The following is a 9,964-nucleotide window of genomic DNA, read 5'->3' on the forward strand; positions in this document are numbered from 1 at the left end:
TTTCTTTTCTCTTACTCAAGCTTCACACTCACAAAAATTAACAAAACTGTGGATTCCCTAAAAAATGAACAAATTTATGCTAATGCAATAAGTACATGTTGATGCAAAACTTAAGACTACTATAAATCAAGAAATGAAAGTAACTTGTTTATCAATTCTAATTTGCCACTTAAGATGTTTAGATAGAATATAAGTTTCTAATGCTCATTTTCATCCAAACACTGAAAGCAAGTTTCAAGATAAACACAAATGCAATTTCACTCAAAAAAGAAACTAAATCAAAACAAAGTTGAAGAAAGAAAAACTAAGTTTTCAAGAAGTTTTCTTCAAAAGAAAAAAACAAAAATGTCTTTTCAAAAAGTGGTCCAAACAAGATTAAAACATTATGATCGAAGAATAGGCAACACAACACTTTTACAAGTTAGCAACACAAGATGGGTGAAAACTCAACAAAAAAATGTGTTTCAAGACGCTCTTAACAATCAAAAGCAGCAACAAAAAGCTTGGCAACAAAGACAGAAAAGATCGAAAAGAGAACTTTCAAGAAAGTGTCAATCAACAACTTTCAGAAAGTAAGAAAAGCATATGGTCACAAAGATGTAGTTTGAAACACAAACAAAAAAGTTACCAAAACAAGAGTTGACACAAAGATTGAGATCAATCTTTCTACCCTCGAAGACTAAAGCAGCAAAGATTCCTAGCAAGAACTCTTGTGTGCTTAAACAAAAACGATGATTCTTGCCACAAAACAAAACAAGAGAAACACTTTCCGCAATTGAAAAGAGTTTGAAATCATATACTTGCTGTAAAAATAAAGACTGACACAAAAAAGTAACTGTTCAGGATTGATTCAGACCAGCAGACAAATCTTCAGAAACAAAAATATTTGAAAAATCTTGAAAATTTTAAGGTATATGTGACTGTGTTAGTGCACAGTTGCGTGTATATGCTATTCAACCCAAGAAAAACTGTGTATATGTGGGTTGAATTGAGGAAACATGCGTACATACACTTCTGTAAACTATGAAAACAACGTATCTAACAAATTACAAGAAAAAACAAAAAACAATCTGAAGAAACTGATCAAACTTACAATTCAAGTTCGTATAGGAACAGAGTACTCAGTCGCAGCAAGTAAATAAACAGTTGAGCCCTGTTTAGCTTGAAGAAACCCAAACTAGGAACAACAATAGTGTTGTCCCCAGTGGAGTCACCAATTCTGTTAAGGGAGAATGTCTCCTAGGGTCTTGGGTTAATACCCTAGTAGAGTGGGGGTTATCTATAAAGAAAAAAAAAACATTCCACACATCCATGATGCTAATATAAACAAACTAAGCGAAGAGGGGTGCACCTGGGGGTCCTTCGTTTAGGAAGCTCCAGCTAGGGTCCAAACCCTCTTGGAGTTCCTTTCACTCCTTCAACCTGCAAAACAATCAATTCAGGAAAGCACAATAGTACATGGACTAAACGTCATAAAGAAATCAACTTCATATCATATTGAAAGTTAGTTATGCAATTGAAATAATCATTCTTTTGTAAATCATAACATTGATATCATAAATATGGAGAGGATTCATATCAGGAACAAGACAAGTGTTTCTTTTATTATAGATAACTAAAGTATAGAAATGAATTATTTCACCTGAGTCTTCCTTTCGCAGGCTCCAAGCGGAACCGTCCTCCAGATTCGTGCAATCTCAAGCCTTCAACAAGCTCCTTCCATAACTCACTCAAGGATATCTCAAAAAATGGAAAGACATCATAACTCAAGGAAAAAAGTGTTTCCTGTAATGGGGGAAGTTCTGGAAGCACATGGATCTTCAGAACTGATCTGGGATAAGCTCAACAGAATGATGTTTCTCTCTATTCTCTCCTCCCTTAGGCCTTCCCATTTAAGCCTTTTTATACTTTTCCCAAAGTAGTTTTTTAGTTGGGAATTCATTGGGAACAGTTGGGCCACAGGCACTAATAGGTAATCAGCAGGTAAAACCCACAATCTCTGCCTGAAATTAAGGATCTTTAATTTTTTAAAGTGTTTTAAGACATATACGTGGGTTTGGTATACACAGACCCTCGTACACACACGTTTAGCTTAGGGCAATGTCGCGTATAGGGAGTAAAATACTATTTTTTAAGTATTTGGACCAGGTCTGGAAGGAGGGGTTGCCCTAGGCCATGAGTGCAGCATCACAAACATCAAGAGTGAGATTTGGAGCTATAATAGTGTGCTTACTCTAACAATTATGATCTTTTCCTTGAAGTATAGGTTGGGAGGAAATTTCCTAAAACCAAGAATTTTTTATGTCAGAAAACCAAGGTGACAACAATGAAATTTTCAATGGGTTCTCATCTAGGAGTTGATCATTTATCAACTCTTAATTCTCTGTAGGCAATGTTCGTCTAGACAAAAAATTATAACCACATTCTCCTTTCTTGGCTTGTCAACAATGGTTAGATCAAAATGTTTCAATTAAAATAACCATCTATTGACCCTAGAATTGACATCAAGTTTTTTCATTAAGTACTTAATGGCTACATGATCAGTATGCAAAAAATATTAGTACCCAATAATGTAATGTCTAAACTTGATCAAGGAGTGTACAACAAATAATAATGTTTTTTCAGTAACTTTGTAGTTGAGTTCAACATTGCATAAATTATTACTAATAAAATAGATGGCATAAGAAAACCTACCTTCCACTTGCCCCAAGGCTAGCCCTAAATCTCTATCATATGCATATGTGTAAATGTGAAAAGGCAAGGCCCAATTTGGGCCCCTAAGCACTAGTGTAGTTCTCAATTTCTCCTTCAACTCTTCAAAGGCTTTGTGAGACTTATCTTTTTGACAAAACATTGAATCCTTAGTTAACAATAAAAACAAAGGTGAGGCCATATTACTAAAATCCTTGATAAATCTTGTATAATATCTAGCTAGTCCTAAGAAACTCCTAACATCACTTTGTTTCTAAGGGATAGGGACTGTTTTGATAATGAAAATCTTGTTAGGGTAAACTTGGATCCATTCCTTAGAGAGGATGTCACCTAGGAAAATCCATGCATTCATCAAAAAGTCACATTTCCCAGGATTTAGTGAGAGATGAATTCTAGTGCACTTATTTAAAACTTTCAATAGGTTAGAGAGGGATTCCTACAAATCATCCCCATAGGGAGTGATGTCATCCATATCAATTTCAACTATAACATGAATAAGATCAACAAAAATACTCAACATGTCCCTTTGGAAGGTAGCAAGGAAATTTACACAAGAAAAAAAGGAAGGACCCTATAGGTAAAGGTCTCGCATGGACATGTGAAGGTGGTCTTATATTGATCCTTAGGGTTGATCTAGATCAAATTATACATATTCAAACCATCCGAGAATGAAAATAACTTCTTCCTTGCAAGACCATCCAAAACTTGATCAATAAAATGTAAGGGAAAATGATATTTCTTTGTAGGCTTGTTAAGTTCCCTGTAATAAGCACAAATTCTCCATTTCCCATTCTTTTTGGGCACAATTACAAGAGGGTGACACCCACTCACCATCTGAAATAGGGTAAAAGAATTTTGAATTCAGTAATTTCTTCAATTCTTCTTTCACAATGTCTTTAAGGGTAGTGGTCATTCTTCTTTGGGGTTAACACATTGCTTCCCTCTTTAATTTACATGTGATGTGTGCAAATTTAGGGATGCACCCCTTTCATCTCTTTATAGTCCCAAGTAAATCTATCAATATGTTATCTCAAAATAGTGAGCAATTTCCCTTATTATTTTGTTGAAAGGGAAGGAATGATTTTCAGGGTTCTATATGGATTGATTTCCACAATTTAGGAATTATTTTGATTAGAATAACCATTAAATAATTCTAGCCATAGGTTTTTCAGGTTGTCCTAAATATTCCTCTACTAGTTCATCAATTTTCATGGGAGCATGATGTTAGTTTTGTAGAAAACTATAAATAAGATTATTCTCATCTAGTTGTCTACCTCCTATAGTGATTTTTAATGTAGAGATTGGGTAGGGGAATGACTAATATAACTCTTCTTCTTTTTCTTCCTATAACCACATATGAAAGTCATGCTCAATAAGGGGTTGAGTAGGGGGTATAATACAAGTTCCTTTGTGAGCTTCCCAATTTTTCTTGTCATGTTTCTAACCCTACAACTGATATAAGCATTAACAGTAGCTAAGCAAGGTCTCTCTAAGATGAGTGGATACCTATTGAACTTGGTATTAGGTTCAAGCACGAGGAAATCCGTGGGGTACCATGAGGAATCAATGGAGACCATCACATCCTCAATACCACCCTCAAGATCTATTATGGATATGTCTACAAGTTGTTGCATTATGGTAGTTTTCCTTAAGGCTCCTTAGACATTAAGCTTAAACATAGTTTCCCTAGTCATGACATTAATGGCAGCCCCAAGGTTAATCAGGGTATTGGGACTACATTATTGTTAATGTGCACATCCACTACTACGATTATAGGACCCAAATACTTTTAGAAATGGGGAGATGACCTTTCCAAGCATTAGATTATCCATTTTCCCAACAACATTGATAATGGGGGAATCTCTTATCTTCCTTTCAGGACTCTTAAAGCACTCTTCCCCAATGATACTTTTATAGATGGGAACATCTTTAATGGCTTGGAGGATGGGTATTTTGACACACATGTTCTTCAGTTCTACTAGAAGTTCAACCTCTTTTAGGGTGTGTTTCTTAAGTTTGACTACTATTTTAGGATAGGGAGGTATATTGGTTTGACGGGTACCTTATTCCTTCTCCTCTTCAATATCTTCATATGGAGAAGGTGGGTGAGCATCTGGAAGTACCTTCCCAAGCCTAAGGTTGATTTCTTAGATCTACATAGCATAGGTAGGATAGGTTGTTTCCCCACTATATACCTGTTGTGTTTGCTTGATTTTTGGCTTCAGATTAGGTTGAGCAGGAATTTGAGGTTGTCTGGGTTGATTATTTTGGGGTAGCTATGGTTGAGGAAGAGGAGGAGGCATTAAGGCAGGTGGTTGGGTTTCCTGAGCCCTCCATCCTTGCAAAGGATTTCTCCATTGAGAAGGTCGAGGTTGATATGGATGAAAGCATGGATTGATAGTCTAAGGAGGATACTAATGACCATAGGACCAAGGGGAAGGCATGGACCAAGGTGAATTGGCTAGAGGATACCAAGGTTTAAAAGGTGCACTCTGATTTGGATTGAAAGAAGGATAATACACACCTTGCATTCCTTGTTGATTTTGTCAAGGTCCTTATCGCTGCATTTGGTTGAAAAATAAAAGCTTCTCCAAGCCCCTTCTATACATTGATTCACTACCTTCAGACCTAGAAGAGATGGGAAATTTTCAGTTGCATGATTCTCTTCACAAATGGAGCATATATCTATTACATTTTATGGGCATTCATTTCTATGGTGCCTCTTGGTGAATCTAGAGAAAAAGATAGCTACTGCCATTTCAACCTCTTCTTGTTTCTTCTTAATTTGCATGGTTTCCATTTGTAAGGAAAAATTATGCATTTCACACTTAAAATATTCTAACATATTCCATATTTCATGTTTGATGGTTGAGGTGGAGGGTGAAGAATTTACTAGACGTTGACTAGATATTCCTCTTTCCCTTGTAGCCCTAGAGTGATTCTTGAATGCTATCTTAATGTCATCATAATTTATAAGATTTATTGACTCTGGGTCAAGGGTGGAGTTACTAACCTCTCTTATAGCTGAGTTGAAACCTTTGTTCATAGTCCTGTAGGGAGTCATCTATCCCAGAAGTCATTCTAAACATTTCCTCTTTGGCGTGCCTAGATCTACAATAATCTTTGTAATTATTATTGAAGGCTTATTTCATTTGTGCCCAAGTGGTGATGCTTCCTCCTTCCAAACTCATGAACCAACTCATGGATTCATCCTTGATAGTGGAAGGAAATAACATTAGCGTATGCTCATAAGAAGTGTAATACTAGGTCTTACAAACCACAACAAACTCAAACAGGAATGTATTAAGGACCTCAAAAGCTAGGACATGGAAATGTTGGAGAGAAGTGGGGCTTATATTCTTCATTGTAGCCTCCCCATTAGTTTCTATCATAGGAAAGAGTTTAGGCTTCCTATTTCCAACCATCTCTTGGGCAACTAATGTAGGCTCTTCCTCCCCTATATATATTTCAACAAACTCATGTTTCTCACCTAAAGGATTCTTCAAGTCTGTTGTAATCAAAGTAGGAGGTCCATAGTCACTAATGAAGAGTGATGGTTAACTACTTGTAGGAGTGGGGGATTTTGGCAAAAATTTCCCTACGTTGTCCCTAACCCTACATGGCCATAATTTTTTTTATTTTTTTTTGTTTAATGGATTTTTCTTTAGCAGTGGTGGATTTTGGCAGAGATTTTCCTAGGCTGTCCCTAACCCTACAAGACACAAAATAAAAATTATATGATTTTTCAGGAAATAAAATGAAAAGAGAAAGAAACTCAAAGAAAAAATAAAACCTACTTTGACACCTCCTCGAAAATGGAGCCAAAAAGTGATGAGATCTAGCATTGCTACAAGAATGATGCAACTATGAGGGAAACTAGCTTTAATTTATCAATCCAAGATTCATACAAACTTAAGAGGTGATAGTGTTGTATGCTCAATAAGAAAAATTCTACAAAATCCACTATGAGGCAGTGAATCAAGCCAAGGTATACAGAGACCATTTTGGAAACTAAATCTATTTTTTCAAGAAAGGAAAAATATTTCTTTCCCTATTGTATAATAGAAAATTTTTGATGTAATTGCAAGGAAATAATTGCTTGTAATTGAGACCCTAATCTATTGCTGAAAATAAATGACAATGAATTTAGGCCTAGTATAGTTGCATAAAGTAAATGGCATGAAATCTACCTTAAAATAAAACATCCCAAAAAAATACTATTCTAATTAAAAACTTCAAGAAATTCTTCAAGAAATAACAATGTAAATTATCCCCATGCTATTGAAATCATGAACTCAACAACTAACCCTAATTTCAAAAATAATTGTAGTGATGAAAATATGAGTTCTAAGTGGCCTCTAATCTCCCTCAAGCTTCGTTCGAAGGACTAGGAGACATTTTGAAGGGTTAAGGAGAAAAATTTAGACACAAATAGAAATTTTGGTTAAGTTCATGTGGATTATGTGTGGTGGTACATGATGTTAATAGACCACGAGAAGATGCCCTGTAATGCTACAAGATTGCATTGAAGAGCATTCCAAGGGCTTAGAAATTGATATGAAGGTGCGGAATGATGGTAGAAGGTTGGATAAGGGTATGTAAGACCTTTCCAATCTTAGTACTTCTTAGGAGTCCATCTTGCACAAGGAGAGAATGCAAACAATCGCCTGTAACAAATCTTTGATGAATCTTTTGTGTGTAGACTTCTTGAATAAATGGATGAAAATGGAAGGAAGATGTTGATAGTAAGGTCACAAATGAAAATTATAGTTCTCTACCATAGAAACCAGTAGTATCACTTGCACACAAGAAGTTATGCAACTAAGTATCATAATATGAAGAATGCCAAAAATATTTAAATGCAAATGATTAAATTGTAAAGGAATGGATGAGTTAAATTTTAATCAAGATATAACTATTGCACAAAGAGATAATAACTACCTTTTTTTTTATTTCCATGATAAAACCTACAACTACGCTCTTTAAGAGTAATGATGATTAAATCTGCAAAGGAAAACATTTTCACATAAATAAATCTTGCAAAAAGGAAACATTGCTAAGCTCATCATAGAAAATAAGATGCATAACAAAAATATACAAGGGAGAGATAATGGAGTTCTTCGGTTGGGCCCTAACCCAAAGGAACTCAATCCTATAAAGCACACACAAACTAAACAAAACAAAATTATTTTCATTGATATCAAAAGTGATAAAATACATGACATGGGAATTGAAATGAAAAGTAACAAGATCTTATCTCTAGCTTCCACTATTCTCCAAAATTTTGAATATTTTTGAGATCTTCGGAACCTTTATCTATACAAAATGAGTCAGGGAGAAACCTCCCTGTAAGGAGTGATGCATCCCTCTAAAATCCCTATAAAAATGGATCTAGTCTCCTGAGATCCTCGCAGCCATTGAGTCTACTAGTTGTCTAACATATAGCTGAGTTGTTGGAGAGTTAATGGAAGGGAAGAGCCTCCTACATGTCCTCCAGGTGGTCTCTAACATACTTCTACACAATAAATTCCCCCCTTTCCTACACATTTAACATGTAAGGCTATATTATATGACAATATTCATTAATCTCCCTAATGAACATATTATAGTAAAAACAGGTGTTTTAAAATGCAAAGGGAGAGGTAAACATATGTTGAATGATGGGCAAATGGGCCTTTATTAATACCTATTTAGGAGGCCGATCAAAATCCCACATTTTAAAATTTTTACTATGTTGTGGTCCTGAGGGGTGCTAACCCCCAATGCCATGTGACTAAGGATCACCTTATTCCAAATATATAGTGAAACATGGCGTTGTTGTTCTATTAAAACATTAATATGAGTGCCCGTTAAATAGAAGGACCATCAACTTATGGTGTTTTTTCGATGTGTTAATTGGTGGAAAATGGCAAATAAAGCATGTGACTAATGGTCCATCAATGAAAATAAAACATTTGGTGCTTCCATTGAAATGTGAGGTGTCATCCTTATTCTCCCAGTTTGGTGCAATTTTGATGTTTTCGCACATTCCATCATTTCAATACTTATCTAATGGTTTTCCCTCGTTTCTTTTATCCGCAGTGATTGGAATTCATCTTAGTATAGACCAAAACATATCCCTCTTTGTTTTGTCATCAATAAAAACATTTTCCAACAATCTCTCATTTTCTCATTGATGGAAACATCCTCACATAACTCAAGAATAGTGTTGAGAAACTCATTGTGTCAGTATTTATTCATTATGTCTCCCTAACTGCAATTCTTCATTTTGTGTACAATTTCTGCATAAATCCCCCTTTATGTCCATTTCCCATACTTGTCTATCTATTCTAGTTGTTTATCTACAAAAGGTTTGAACTCCCCCTATATGTATGTCTATCTACAATCCTTCCATGCACATATACAAATCCTTCATTTCAACATTTGCTCATAAAACCTCTTTGTTTAACATCAATGGAAAATGATAGATCTCTCTAAACTTATGCATGTGCTCATCATTTGTCCCGCTATATCATACTCCTTCATGTATGTCAAAATTTGCATGTTTTCAACACTCTCCATAACCTTTTCGATGCCACTCTTCCACTTTCTATTCCTCCCTTATTAATTTTTCATCCATTACTACCTTATTTATGATGTGGGTACTAATAATCTCTTCTTCACCCCTTTTATACTTATTCTTAAGCATTATAATATGAAATTGTCATTTTTCATACTAGCGTTATCAGACAGGAGAAAAATTCAATGGTTGCAACTCCTTCGTTTTGCTAAAGTACTAGTTGCAACCCCATATCTAGTGCTAACAACCAACACATAGGTGTTACAACTCCTCTAAACAACATAGGAAAGTGCTACAACTCTCCTCCACGTCATTGCTATAAATCTTCCGTGTTGTTTCAAATTTGGCATGATCACTTACAAAAGGGAATGTTGCAACTAACTAATGGCCATTGAAGCTGATGCAACATACAAATGCGACATTGCGAACGACATCCATGGACTTTGTGTTGCTGCAACTTTTGCATACTACACCAACTCATCTATCAATGCTCCAACTTTACACCCAACACAATTTTGTCATGATGGAAGACAACGAAGACAAGCAAGTGGTCAATTAACAAGGATAACTCAGCTTCCAATGATGCACAACTAATTCAAGTCAAATTTTTCTCATTTTATAAGAAATTTCTAATAGACTCTTGTAACAGGACAAGCCACTTGATTCTCTCAAGCTGGCCATCCGAATTTTCAC

Source organism: Pinus tabuliformis, chromosome 3_2 (assembly GCF_031772625.1).
Source record: "Pinus tabuliformis cultivar Carrire ecotype Pingquan chromosome 3_2, CPIR1, whole genome shotgun sequence".
Classification (NCBI taxonomy): Eukaryota; Viridiplantae; Streptophyta; class Pinopsida; order Pinales; family Pinaceae; genus Pinus; species Pinus tabuliformis.